We start from the raw sequence: 15,077 nt of genomic DNA on the forward strand, positions 1-15,077 counted from the left end.
GCTCAAATGAAAGCTAAGGGAGTTATCTTTCACCTCCAAAAAGAATCAACCAATAATAACCAGTAGATTTTGATTTATTAAAGTTTGAACACTGACTGGTCATTTCAGAAAACTGAATTGCATTCTGCGTGGAGTCTTTGAAGCTTGATTGTGAAAAATATGCTCGATGAATATTGCTGATTCCAAAGCCATTGGAAAGTAGACTTCTTCAAGATTTTATAAATATAAAGAACATGAATATTCACCGAGTGAAACTCTAGATATAATCCTTTGAAGTTGGACCTGAAATTGTTGAACTGCTGCATTAGATTTTAGAACTCAGCACATTTTCTCCATGGTATCTTGCCATTTTGCTCTTAATTTAGCTTGTAAAAACCAGCTGTTTTAGCACAAAATATCGTCCTACCACATTTGTTTCAAACTCCCTTTGTTGAGAAAAGTTTGTCCTCAAACTTTCGCGGTTAAGAACATGGTATAACAAAAGATGATTTCAAAAACAAAAACATTTTCAGAAAATGTAGTGTAGATGTTAAAGAGGGAAACAACAAGAGCCCATTCTAAGCAAGCACACAGCAAATACTTAAAATCCCCTTGTTAGCCAACTCGATTCAAGCATCACAAAAGTGCTCGAACCAAAGCCAACACCCACAAATAAAGCCACGCACAGATTTGCGGTGTCACACCCTAAAACACCAAGGACCACCATTTCCCAAGATCGTCTTGGTTTAAGAAAACGCAAGAGCCGAAGCTCTGATACCACTTTACACTAAAACGGTGAGGTGGTCCGTAATCAGCCCAAACCCTACTAAAAACGGTGCAACCATAATACAAAAATTAACTCAAAAATGGGCTGTTTTGGAGTAGTAATGTCTCGGTTTTAGGGGGGGCTGTTTTGGGAGGTTTTATTTGAAACATAAAATGAAAGATATGACTTAAACAAGATCACAAAGCATGTTTAAGCCTAGGATAATACTCTTCCAAAGCACTAAGCAAATGGAAAGAGTCATCTCCAAGCACTAAGCAAAGGAGGTTGTTCTAGCACTAAGCAAAGAACTAAACAAAGGGTTTTCAAAACCTCTCATTTTCATTTCTCTTAAACTTCAAATCTGAATATTACAAGGATTAAAAGGCTCTTTATATAGAGCTTACATGTTCAGCAAAAAAATAAAACCTAAGAACAAATCCAACCATTGATATGAATCTACTTTAATCTAATGGTTGAGTTCAAAAGAGAAAATAGGACAAATACAATAAAGGGGGTGATTTGTAGTGACTTGGAGACAAGTAGAGCTGTGCCTTGTACATTTCGGGGCTCAAAACTGTGCTGGTAACAAGGGTCAGTAAAAGGAGGAGACAAGAAGCACACAAGGACAAGCTGTCACTTTCAATGGACCACTTCAAGTTCTCAGCATCTTTTGGTTGTATCCCTTTGCTCAAAAGGTCTCCTCTTCTTGGATTATGAAGCTCACACCCTTGGGACAACTCAAGGATCATATTAAACCCTTGGACGTGCCATTTAAGACTTAAAAATTAGACTGGACAGCCGTTGTTTCACATATATATGAAACAGACATTGCCATAGTGTTCCGGAAATCAGTTCTATCTTGCAGAGTTCATAACTTCATGCTCAGGATGAAATAAAAGAACTCACAGGTGCCAAATGAAAGCTAAAGAAGTTAGCTTTCATTTCCAAAAAGAATCACCCGAAAATATGGCCTAGAGCTTGAGATATAGGACCTTGAGTAAGTTCAGGTCAGAATCTGATGTTCAGCATTCTTCCTGTGCACTAGCAGCAACTTGTAAAAATCATATCTCCTTGATCATATGGTCTAAAAATACCCATGATAGCTCAAATGAAAGCTAAGGGAGTTATCTTTCACCTCCAAAAAGAATCAACCAATAATAACCAGTAGATTTTGATTTATTAAAGTTTGAACACTGACTGGTCATTTCAGAAAACTGAATTGCATTCCTGCGTGACAGTCTTTGAAGCTTGATTGTGAAAAATATGCTCGATGAATATTGCTGATTCCAAAGCCATTGGAAAGTAGACTTCTTCAAGATTTTATAAATATAAAGAACATGAATATTCACCGAGTGAAACTCTAGATATAATCCTTTGAAGTTGGACCTGAAATTGTTGAACTGCTGCATTAGATTTTAGAACTCAGCACATTTTCTCCATGGTATCTTGCCATTTTGCTCTTAATTTAGCTTGTAAAAACCAGCTGTTTTAGCACAAAATATCGTCCTACCACATTTGTTTCAAACTCCCTTTGTTGAGAAAAGTTTGTCCTCAAACTTTCGCGGTTAAGAACATGGTATAACAAAAGATGATTTCAAAAACAAAAACATTTTCAGAAAATGTAGTGTAGATGTTAAAGAGGGAAACAACAAGAGCCCATTCTAAGCAAGCACACAGCAAATACTTAAAATCCCCTTGTTAGCCAACTCGATTCAAGCATCACAAAAGTGCTCGAACCAAAGCCAACACCCACAAATAAAGCCACGCACAGATTTGCGGTGTCACACCCTAAAACACCAAGGACCACCATTTCCCAAGATCGTCTTGGTTTAAGAAAACGCAAGAGCCGAAGCTCTGATACCACTTTACACTAAAACGGTGAGGTGGTCCGTAATCAGCCCAAACCCTACTAAAAACGGTGCAACCATAATACAAAAATTAACTCAAAAATGGGCTGTTTTGGAGTAGTAATGTCTCGGTTTTAGGGGGGGCTGTTTTGGGAGGTTTTATTTGAAACATAAAATGAAAGATATGACTTAAACAAGATCACAAAGCATGTTTAAGCCTAGGATAATACTCTTCCAAAGCACTAAGCAAATGGAAAGAGTCATCTCCAAGCACTAAGCAAAGGAGGTTGTTCTAGCACTAAGCAAAGAACTAAACAAAGGGTTTTCAAAACCTCTCATTTTCATTTCTCTTAAACTTCAAATCTGAATATTACAAGGATTAAAAGGCTCTTTATATAGAGCTTACATGTTCAGCAAAAAAATAAAACCTAAGAACAAATCCAACCATTGATATGAATCTACTTTAATCTAATGGTTGAGTTCAAAAGAGAAAATAGGACAAATACAATAAAGGGGGTGATTTGTAGTGACTTGGAGACAAGTAGAGCTGTGCCTTGTACATTTCGGGGCTCAAAACTGTGCTGGTAACAAGGGTCAGTAAAAGGAGGAGACAAGAAGCACACAAGGACAAGCTGTCACTTTCAATGGACCACTTCAAGTTCTCAGCATCTTTTGGTTGTATCCCTTTGCTCAAAAGGTCTCCTCTTCTTGGATTATGAAGCTCACACCCTTGGGACAACTCAAGGATCATATTAAACCCTTGGACGTGCCATTTAAGACTTAAAAATTAGACTGGACAGCCGTTGTTTCACATATATATGAAACAGACATTGCCATAGTGTTCCGGAAATCAGTTCTATCTTGCAGAGTTCATAACTTCATGCTCAGGATGAAATAAAAGAACTCACAGGTGCCAAATGAAAGCTAAAGAAGTTAGCTTTCATTTCCAAAAAGAATCACCTGAAAATATGGCCTAGAGCTTGAGATATAGGACCTTGAGTAAGTTGAGTCAGAATCGATGTTCAGCATTCTTCTGTGCACTAGCAGCAACTTGTAAAAATCATATCTCCTTGATCATATGGTCTAAAAATACCCATGATAGCTCAAATGAAAGCTAAGGGAGTTATCTTTCACCTCCAAAAAGAATCAACCAATAATAACCAGTAGATTTTGATTTATTAAAGTTTGAACACTGACTGGTCATTTCAGAAAATGAATTGCATTCTGCGTGATGTCTTTGAAGCTTGATTGTGAAAAATATGCTCGATGAATATTGCTGATTCCAAAGCCATTGGAAAGTAGACTTCTTCAAGATTTTATAAATATAAAGAACATGAATATTCACCGAGTGAAACTCTAGATATAATCCTTTGAAGTTGGACCTGAAATTGTTGAACTGCTGCATTAGATTTTAGAACTCAAAGACATTTTCTCCATGGTATCTTGCCATTTTGCTCTTAATTTAGCTTGTAAAAACCAGCTGTTTTAGCACAAAATATCGTCCTACCACATTTGTTTCAAACTCCCTTTGTTGAGAAAAGTTTGTCCTCAAACTTTCGCGGTTAAGAACATGGTATAACAAAAGATGATTTCAAAAACAAAAACATTTTCAGAAAATGTAGTGTAGATGTTAAAGAGGGAAACAACAAGAGCCCATTCTAAGCAAGCACACAGCAAATACTTAAAATCCCCTTGTTAGCCAACTCGATTCAAGCATCACAAAAGTGCTCGAACCAAAGCCAACACCCACAAATAAAGCCACGCACAGATTTGCGGTGTCACACCCTAAAACACCAAGGACCACCATTTCCCAAGATCGTCTTGGTTTAAGAAAACGCAAGAGCCGAAGCTCTGATACCACTTTACACTAAAACGGTGAGGTGGTCCGTAATCAGCCCAAACCCTACTAAAAACGGTGCAACCATAATACAAAAATTAACTCAAAAATGGGCTGTTTTGGAGTAGTAATGTCTCGGTTTTAGGGGGGGGCTGTTTTGGGAGGTTTTATTTGAAACATAAAATGAAAGATATGACTTAAACAAGATCACAAAGCATGTTTAAGCCTAGGATAATACTCTTCCAAAGCACTAAGCAAATGGAAAGAGTCATCTCCAAGCACTAAGCAAAGGAGGTTGTTCTAGCACTAAGCAAAGAACTAAACAAAGGGTTTTCAAAACCTCTCATTTTCATTTCTCTTAAACTTCAAATCTGAATATTACAAGGATTAAAAGGCTCTTTATATAGAGCTTACATGTTCAGCAAAAAAATAAAACCTAAGAACAAATCCAACCATTGATATGAATCTACTTTAATCTAATGGTTGAGTTCAAAAGAGAAAATAGGACAAATACAATAAAGGGGGTGATTTGTAGTGACTTGGAGACAAGTAGAGCTGTGCCTTATACATTTCGGGGCTCAAAACTGTGCTGGTAACAAGGGTCAGTAAAAGGAGGAGACAAGAAGCACACAAGGACAAGCTGTCACTTTCAATGGACCACTTCAAGTTCTCAGCATCTTTTGGTTGTATCCCTTTGCTCAAAAGGTCTCCTCTTCTTGGATTATGAAGCTCACACCCTTGGGACAACTCAAGGATCATATTAAACCCTTGGACGTGCCATTTAAGACTTAAAAATTAGACTGGACAGCCGTTGTTTCACATATATATGAAACAGACATTGCCATAGTGTTCGGAAATCGTTCTATCTTGCGAGTTCATAACTTCATGCTCAGGATGAAATAAAAGAACTCACAGGTGCCAAATGAAAGCTAAAGAAGTTAGCTTTCATTTCCAAAAAGAATCACCTGAAAATATGGCCTAGAGCTTGAGATATAGGACCTTGAGTAAGTAAAGGTCGAGAATCGATGTTCAAAGCATTCTTCTGTGCACTAGCGACAACTTGTAAAAATCATATCTCCTTGATCATATGGTCTAAAAATACCCATGATAGCTCAAATGAAATCTAAGGGAGTTATCTTTCACCTCCAAAAAGAATCAACCAATAATAACCAGTAGATTTTGATTTATTAAAGTTTGAACACTTTGGTCATTTCAGAAAACTGAATTGCATTCTGCGTGTGAGTCTTTGAAGCTTGATTGTGAAAAATATGCTCGATGAATATTGCTGATTCCAAAGCCATTGGAAAGTAGACTTCTTCAAGATTTTATAAATATAAAGAACATGAATATTCACCGAGTGAAACTCTAGATATAATCCTTTGAAGTTGGACCTGAAATTGTTGAAGCACTTTGCATTAGATTTTAGAACTCAGCACATTTTCTCCATGGTATCTTGCCATTTTGCTCTTAATTTAGCTTGTAAAAACCAGCTGTTTTAGCACAAAATATCGTCCTACCACATTTGTTTCACTCGTTGTGTGAATCATTTGTCCTTGTTCATTAGTCCTTGTGACTCGTTGTGTGAACCATTTGTCCTTGTTTATTAGTCGTTGTGACTCTTTGTGTGAATCATTTGTCCTAGTTCATTAGTCATTGTGACTCGTCATGTGAATCATTTGTCCTAGTTCATTAGTCATTGTGACTCGTCGTGTGAATCATTTGTCCTTGTTCATTAGCCATTGTGACTCGTTGTGTGAGTCATTTGTCCTTGTTCATTAGTTATTATGACTCTTTGTGTGAATCATTTGTCCTAGTTAATTACCCATTGTGACTCGTTGTATGAACCATTTGTCAATGTTCATTAGTTATTATGACTCTTTGTGTGAATCCTTAATCCTAGTTAATTACTCATTGTGACTCGTTGAGTGAATCATTTGTCCTAGTTCATTAGTCATTGTGACTCGTTGTGTGAATCATTTGTCCTTGTTCATTAGTCCTTGTGACTCGTTGTGTGAACCATTTGTCCTTGTTTATTAGTCGTTGGGACTCTTTGTGTGAATCATTTGTCCTAGTTCATTAGTCATTGTGACTCGTCGTGTGAATCATTTGTCCTTGTTCATTAGCCATTGTAATTCATTGTGTGAATCATTTGTCCTTGTTCATTAGTTATTGTGACTCTTTGTGTGAATAATTTTTCCTAGTTAATTACACATTATGACTAGTTGTGCGAACCATTTGTCTTTATTCATTAGTCGTTGTGACTCGTTGTGTGAATCATTTGTCCTAGTTCATTAGTCATTGTGACTCGTCGTGTGAATCATTTGTCCTTGTTCATTAGTCATTGTGACTCGTCGTGTGAATCATTTGTCCTTGTTCATTAGTCCTTGTGACTCTTTGTATGAATTATTTGTCGTTGTTTATTAGTTATTGTGACTCTTTGTGTGAATCATTTGTCCTAGTTAATTACACATTATGACTCGTTGTGCGAACCATTTGTCTTTATTCATTAGTCGTTGTGACTCTTTGTGTGAAGCATTTGTCCTAGTTCATTAGTCATTGTGACTCGTCGTGTGAATCATTTGTCCTTGTTCATTAGTCCTTGTGACTCGTTGTGTGAACCATTTGTCCTTGTTTATTAGTCATTGCGACTCTGTGTGTGAATCATTTGTCCTAGTTCATTAGTCATTGTGACTCTTCGTGTGAATCATTTGTCCTTATTCCTTAGTCATTGTGACTCGTTGTGTGAACCATTTGTCCTTGTTTATTAGTCATTGTGACTTTTTGTGTGAATCATTTGTCCTAGTTCATTAGTCATTGTGACTCGTTGTGTGAATCATTTGTCCTTGTTCATTAGTCCTTGTGACTCGTTGTGTGAACCATTTGTCCTTGTTTATTAGTCGTTGTGACTCTTTGTGTGAATCATTTGTCCTAGTTCATTAGTCATTGTGACTCGTCGTGTGAATCATTTGTCCTTGTTCATTAGTCCTTGTGACTCGTTGTATGAATTATTTGTCGTTGTTTATTAGTTATTGTGACTCTTTGTGTGAATCATTTGTCCTAGTTAATTACACATTATGACTCGTTGTGCGAACCATTTGTCTTTATTCATTAGTCGTTGTGACTCTTTGTGTGAAACATTTGTCCTAGTTCATTAGTCATTGTGACTCGTTGTGTGAATCATTTGTCCTTGTTCATTAGTCCTTGTGACTCGTTGTGTGAACCATTTGTCTTTATTCATTAGTCGTTGTGACTCGTTGTGTGAATCATTTGTCCTAGTTCATTAGTCATTGTGACTCGTCGTGTGAATCATTTGTCCTTGTTCATTAGTCCTTGTGACTCGTTGTGTGAATCATTTGCCCTTGTTCATTAGTCCTTGTGACTCGTTGTGTGAACAATTTGTCCTTGTTTATTAGTCATTGTGACTCTTTGTGTGAATCATTTGTCCTAGTTTATTAGTCATTGTGGCTCGTCGTGTGAATCATCCGTCCTTGTTCATTAGTCCTTTTGACTCGTTGTGTGAACCATTTGTCCTTGTTTATTAGTCATTGTGACTCTTTGTGTGAATCAATTGTCCTAGTTCATTAGTCATTGTGACTCGTCGTGTGAATCTTTTGTCCTTGTTCATTAGTCCTTGCGACTCGTTGTGTGAATCATTTGTCCTTGTTTATTAGTCGTTGTGACTCTTTGTGTGAATCATTTGTCCTAGTTCATTAGTCATTGTGACTCGTCGTGTGAATCATTTGTCCTTGTTCATTAGCCATTGTGACTCGTTGTGTGAATCATTTGTCCTTGTTCATTAGTTATTATGACTCTTTGTGTGAATCATTTGTCCTAGTTAATTACCCATTGTGACTCGTTGTATGAACCATTTGTCAATGTTCATTAGTTATTATGACTCTTTGTGTGAATCCTTTATCCTAGTTAATTACTCATTGTGACTCGTTGTGTGAATCATTTGTCCTTGTTCATTAGTCCTTGTGACTCGTTGTGTGAACCATTTGTCCTTGTTTATTAGTCGTTGTGACTCGTTGTGTGAATCATTTGTCCTTGTTCATTAGTCCTTGTGACTCGTTGTGTGAACCATTTGTCCTTGTTTATTAGTCGTTGTGACTCTTTGTGTGAATCATTTGTCCTAGTTCATTAGTCATTGTGACTCGTCATGTGAATCATTTGTCCTAGTTCATTAGTCATTGTGACTCGTCGTGTGAATCATTTGTCCTTGTTCATTAGCCATTGTGACTCGTTGTGTGAATCATTTGTCCTTGTTCATTAGTTATTGTGACTCTTTGTGTGAATCATTTGTCCTAGTTAATTACCCATTGTGACTCGTTGTATGAACCATTTGTCAATGTTCATTAGTTATTATGACTCTTTGTGTGAATCCTTTATCCTAGTTAATTACTCATTGTGACTCGTTGAGTGAATCATTTGTCCTAGTTCATTAGTCATTGTGACTCGTTGTGTGAATCATTTGTCCTTGTTCATTAGTCCTTGTGACTCGTTGTGTGAACCATTTGTCCTTGTTTATTAGTCGTTGTGACTCTTTGTGTGAATCATTTGTCCTAGTTCATTAGTCATTGTGACTCGTCGTATGAATCATTTGTCCTTGTTCATTAGCCATTGTAATTCATTGTGTGAATCATTTGTCCTTGTTCATTAGTTATTGTGACTCTTTGTGTGAATAATTTGTCCTAGTTAATTACACATTATGACTAGTTGTGCGAACCATTTGTCTTTATTCATTAGTCGTTGTGACTCGTTGTGTGAATCATTTGTCCTAGTTCATTAGTCATTGTGACTCGTCGTGTGAATCATTTGTCCTTGTTCATTAGTCATTGTGACTCGTCGTGTGAATCATTTGTCCTTGTTCATTAGTCCTTGTGACTCTTTGTATGAATTATTTGTCGTTGTTTATTAGTTATTGTGACTCTTTGTGTGAATCATTTGTCCTAGTTAATTACACATTATGACTCGTTGTGCGAACCATTTGTCTTTATTCATAAGTCGTTGTGACTCTTTGTGTGAAGCATTTGTCCTAGTTCATTAGTCATTGTGACTCGTCGTGTGAATCATTTGTCCTTGTTCATTAGTCCTTGTGACTCGTTGTGTGAATCATTTGCCCTTGTTCATTAGTCCTTGTGACTCGTTGTGTGAACAATTTGTCCTTGTTTATTAGTCATTGTGACTCTTTGTGTGAATCATTTGTCCTAGTTTATTAGTCATTGTGGCTCGTCGTGTGAATCATCCGTCCTTGTTCATTAGTCCTTTTGACTCGTTGTGTGAACCATTTGTCCTTGTTTATTAGTCATTGTGACTCTTTGTGTGAATCAATTGTCCTAGTTCATTAGTCATTGTGACTCGTCGTGTGAATCTTTTGTCCTTGTTCATTAGTCCTTGCGACTCGTTGTGTGAATCATTTGTCCTTGTTTATTAGTCGTTGTGACTCTTTGTGTGAATCATTTGTCCTAGTTCATTAGTCATTGTGACTCGTCGTGTGAATCATTTGTCCTTGTTCATTAGCCATTGTGACTCGTTGTGTGAATCATTTGTCCTTGTTCATTAGTTATTATGACTCTTTGTGTGAATCATTTGTCCTAGTTAATTACCCATTGTGACTCGTTGTATGAACCATTTGTCAATGTTCATTAGTTATTATGACTCTTTGTGTGAATCCTTTATCCTAGTTAATTACTCATTGTGACTCGTTGTGTGAATCATTTGTCCTTGTTCATTAGTCCTTGTGACTCGTTGTGTGAACCATTTGTCCTTGTTTATTAGTCGTTGTGACTCGTTGTGTGAATCATTTGTCCTTGTTCATTAGTCCTTGTGACTCGTTGTGTGAACCATTTGTCCTTGTTTATTAGTCGTTGTGACTCTTTGTGTAAATCATTTGTCCTAGTTCATTAGTCATTGTGACTCGTCATGTGAATCATTTGTCCTAGTTCATTAGTCATTGTGACTCGTCGTGTGAATCATTTGTCCTTGTTCATTAGCCATTGTGACTCGTTGTGTGAATCATTTGTCCTTGTTCATTAGTTATTATGACTCTTTGTGTGAATCATTTGTCCTAGTTAATTACCCATTGTGACTCGTTGTATGAACCATTTGTCAATGTTCATTAGTTATTATGACTCTTTGTGTGAATCCTTTATCCTAGTTAATTACTCATTGTGACTCGTTGAGTGAATCATTTGTCCTAGTTCATTAGTCATTGTGACTCGTTGTGTGAATCATTTGTCCTTGTTCATTAGTCCTTGTGACTCGTTGTGTGAACCATTTGTCCTTGTTTATTAGTCGTTGTGACTCTTTGTGTGAATCATTTGTCCTAGTTCATTAGTCATTGTGACTCGTCGTGTGAATCATTTGTCCTTGTTCATTAGCCATTGTAATTCATTGTGTGAATCATTTGTCCTTGTTCATTAGTTATTGTGACTCTTTGTGTGAATAATTTGCCCTAGTTAATTACACATTATGACTAGTTGTGCGAACCATTTGTCTTTATTCATTAGTCGTTGTGACTCGTTGTGTGAATCATTTGTCCTAGTTCATTAGTCATTGTGACTCGTCGTGTGAATCATTTGTCCTTGTTCATTAGTCATTGTGACTCGTCGTGTGAATCATTTGTCCTTGTTCATTAGTCCTTGTGACTCTTTGTATGAATTATTTGTCGTTGTTTATTAGTTATTGTGACTCTTTGTGTGAATCATTTGTCCTAGTTAATTACACATTATGACTCGTTGTGCGAACCATTTGTCTTTATTCATTAGTCGTTGTGACTCTTTGTGTGAAGCATTTGTCCTAGTTCATTAGTCATTGTGACTCGTCGTGTGAATCATTTGTCCTTGTTCATTAGTCCTTGTGACTCGTTGTGTGAACCATTTGTCCTTGTTTATTAGTCATTGCGACTCTGTGTGTGAATCATTTGTCCTAGTTCATTAGTCATTGTGACTCTTCGTGTGAATCATTTGTCCTTATTCCTTAGTCATTGTGACTCGTTGTGTGAACCATTTGTCCTTGTTTATTAGTCATTGTGACTCTTTGTGTGAATCATTTGTCCTAGTTCATTAGTCATTGTGACTCGTTGTGTGAATCATTTGTCCTTGTTCATTAGTCGTTGTGACTCTTTGTGTGAATCATTTGTCCTAGTTCATTAGTCATTGTGACTCGTCGTGTGAATCATTTGTCCTTGTTCATTAGCCATTGTAATTCATTGTGTGAATCATTTGTCCTTGTTCATTAGTCCTTGCGACTCTGTGTGTGAATCATTTGTCCTAGTTCATTAGTCATTGTGACTCTTCGTGTGAATCATTTGTCCTTATTCCTTAGTCATTGTGGCTCGTCGTGTGAATCATCCGTCCTTGTTCATTAGTCCTTTTGACTCGTTGTGTGAACCATTTGTCCTTGTTTATTAGTCATTGTGACTCTTCGTGTGAATCATTTGTCCTTATTCCTTAGTCATTGTGACTCGTTGTGTGAACCATTTGTCCTTGTTTATTAGTCATTGTGACTCTTTGTGTGAATCATTTGTCCTAGTTCATTAGTCATTGTGACTCGTTGTGTGAATCATTTGTCCTTGTTCATTAGTCGTTGTGACTCTTTGTGTGAATCATTTGTCCTAGTTCATTAGTCATTGTGACTCGTCGTGTGAATCATTTGTCCTTGTTCATTAGCCATTGTGACTCGTTGTGTGAATCATTTGTCCTTGTTCATTAGTTATTATGACTCTTTGTGTGAATCATTTGTCCTAGTTAATTACCCATTGTGACTCGTTGTATGAACCATTTGTCAATGTTCATTAGTTATTATGATTTGTTTTGTGTGAATCCTTTATCCTAGTTAATTACTCATTGTGACTCGTTGTGTGAATCATTTGTCCTTGTTCATTAGTCCTTGTGACTCGTTGTGTGAACCATTTGTCCTTGTTTATTAGTCGTTGTGACTCGTTTTGTGAATCATTTGTCCTTGTTCATTAGTCCTTGTGACTCGTTGTGTGAACCATTTGTCCTTGTTTATTAGTCGTTGTGACTCTTTGTGTGAATCATTTGTCCTAGTTCATTAGTCATTGTGACTCGTCGTGTGAATCATTTGTCCTTGTTCATTAGCCATTGTGACTCGTTGTGTGAATCATTTGTCCTTGTTCATTAGTTATTATGACTCTTTGTGTGAATCATTTGTCCTAGTTAATTACCCATTGTGACTCGTTGTATGAACCATTTGTCAATGTTCATTAGTTATTATGACTCTTTGTGTGAATCCTTTATCCTAGTTAATTACTCATTGTGACTCGTTGAGTGAATCATTTGTCCTTGTTCATTAGTCCTTGTGACTCGTTGTGTGAACCATTTGTCTTTGTTTATTAGTCGTTGTGACTCGTTGTGTGAATCATTTGTCCTTGTTCATTAGTCCTTGTGACTCGTTGTGTGAATCATTTGTCCTTGTTTATTAGTCGTTGTGACTCTTTGTGTGAATCATTTGTCCTAGTTCATTAGTCATTGTGACTCGTCGTGTGAATCATTTGTCCTTGTTCATTAGCCATTGTGACTCGTTGTGTGAATCATTTGTCCTTGTTCATTAGTTATTATGACTCTTTGTGTGAATCATTTGTCCTAGTTAATTACCCATTGTGACTCGTTGTATGAACCATTTTTCAATGTTCATTAGTTATTATGACTGTTTGTGTGAATCCTTTATCCTAGTTAATTACTCATTGTGACTCGTTGTGTGAATCATTTGTCCTTGTTCATTAGTCCTTGTGACTCGTTGTGTGAACCATTTGTCCTTGTTTATTAGTCGTTGTGACTCGTTTTGTGAATCATTTGTCCTTGTTCATTAGTCCTTGTGACTCGTTGTGTGAACCATTTGTCCTTGTTTATTAGTCGTTGTGACTCTTTGTGTGAATCATTTGTCCTAGTTCATTAGTCATTGTGACTCGTCGTGTGAATCATTTGTCCTTGTTCATTAGCCATTGTGACTCGTTGTGTGAATCATTTGTCCTTGTTCATTAGTTATTATGACTCTTTGTGTGAATCATTTGTCCTAGTTAATTACCCATTGTGACTCGTTGTATGAACCATTTGTCAATGTTCATTAGTTATTATGACTCTTTGTGTGAATCCTTTATCCTAGTTAATTACTCATTGTGACTCGTTGAGTGAATCATTTGTCCTTGTTCATTAGTCCTTGTGACTCGTTGTGTGAACCATTTGTCCTTGTTTATTAGTCGTTGTGACTCGTTGTGTGAATCATTTGTCCTTGTTCATTAGTCCTTGTGACTCGTTGTGTGAACCATTTGTCCTTGTTTATTAGTCGTTGTGACTCTTTGTGTGAATCATTTGTCCTAGTTCATTAGTCATTGTGACTCGTCGTGTGAATCATTTGTCCTTGTTCATTAGTTATTATGACTCTTTGTGTGAATCATTTGTCCTAGTTAATTACCCATTGTGACTCGTTGTATGAACCATTTGTCAATGTTCATTAGTTATTATGACTGTTTGTGTGAATCCTTTATCCTAGTTAATTACTCATTGTGACTCGTTGTGTGAATCATTTGTCCTTGTTCATTAGTCCTTGTGACTCGTTGTGTGAACCATTTGTCCTTGTTTATTAGTCGTTGTGACTCGTTTTGTGAATCATTTGTCCTTGTTCATTAGTCCTTGTGACTCGTTGTGTGAACCATTTGTCCTTGTTTATTAGTCGTTGTGACTCTTTGTGTGAATCATTTGTCCTAGTTCATTAGTCATTGTGACTCGTCGTGTGAATCATTTGTCCTTGTTCATTAGCCATTGTGACTCGTTGTGTGAATCATTTGTCCTTGTTCATTAGTTATTATGACTCTTTGTGTGAATCATTTGTCCTAGTTAATTACCCATTGTGACTCGTTGTATGAACCATTTGTCAATGTTCATTAGTTATTATGACTCTTTGTGTGAATCCTTTATCCTAGTTAATTACTCATTGTGACTCGTTGAGTGAATCATTTGTCCTTGTTCATTAGTCCTTGTGACTCGTTGTGTGAACCATTTGTCCTTGTTTATTAGTCGTTGTGACTCGTTGTGTGAATCATTTGTCCTTGTTCATTAGTCCTTGTGACTCGTTGTGCGAACCATTTGTCTTTATTCATTAGTCGTTGTGACTCTTTGTGTGAAGCATTTGTCCTAGTTCATTAGTCATTGTGACTCGTCGTGTGAATCATTTGTCCTTGTTCATTAGTCCTTGTGACTCGTTGTGTGAACCATTTGTCCTTGTTTATTAGTCATTGCGACTCTGTGTGTGAATCATTTGTCCTAGTTCATTAGTCATTGTGACTCTTCGTGTGAATCATTTGTCCTTATTCCTTAGTCATTGTGACTCGTTGTGTGAACCATTTGTCCTTGTTTATTAGTCATTGTGACTCTTTGTGTGAATCATTTGTCCTAGTTCATTAGTCATTGTGACTCGTCGTGTGAATCATTTGTCCTTGTTCATTAGCCATTGTAATTCATTGTGTGAATCATTTGTCCTTGTTCATTAGTCCTTGCGACTCTGTGTGTGAATCATTTGTCCTAGTTCATTAGTCATTGTGACTCTTCGTGTGAATCATTTGTCCTTATTCCTTAGTCATTGTGGCTCGTCGTGTGAATCATCCGTCCTTGTTCATTAGTCCTTTTGA

The sequence above is a fragment of the Silene latifolia genome, unplaced genomic scaffold, assembly GCF_048544455.1.
Source record: "Silene latifolia isolate original U9 population unplaced genomic scaffold, ASM4854445v1 scaffold_126, whole genome shotgun sequence".
In the NCBI taxonomy this organism is placed as follows: domain Eukaryota; kingdom Viridiplantae; phylum Streptophyta; class Magnoliopsida; order Caryophyllales; family Caryophyllaceae; genus Silene; species Silene latifolia.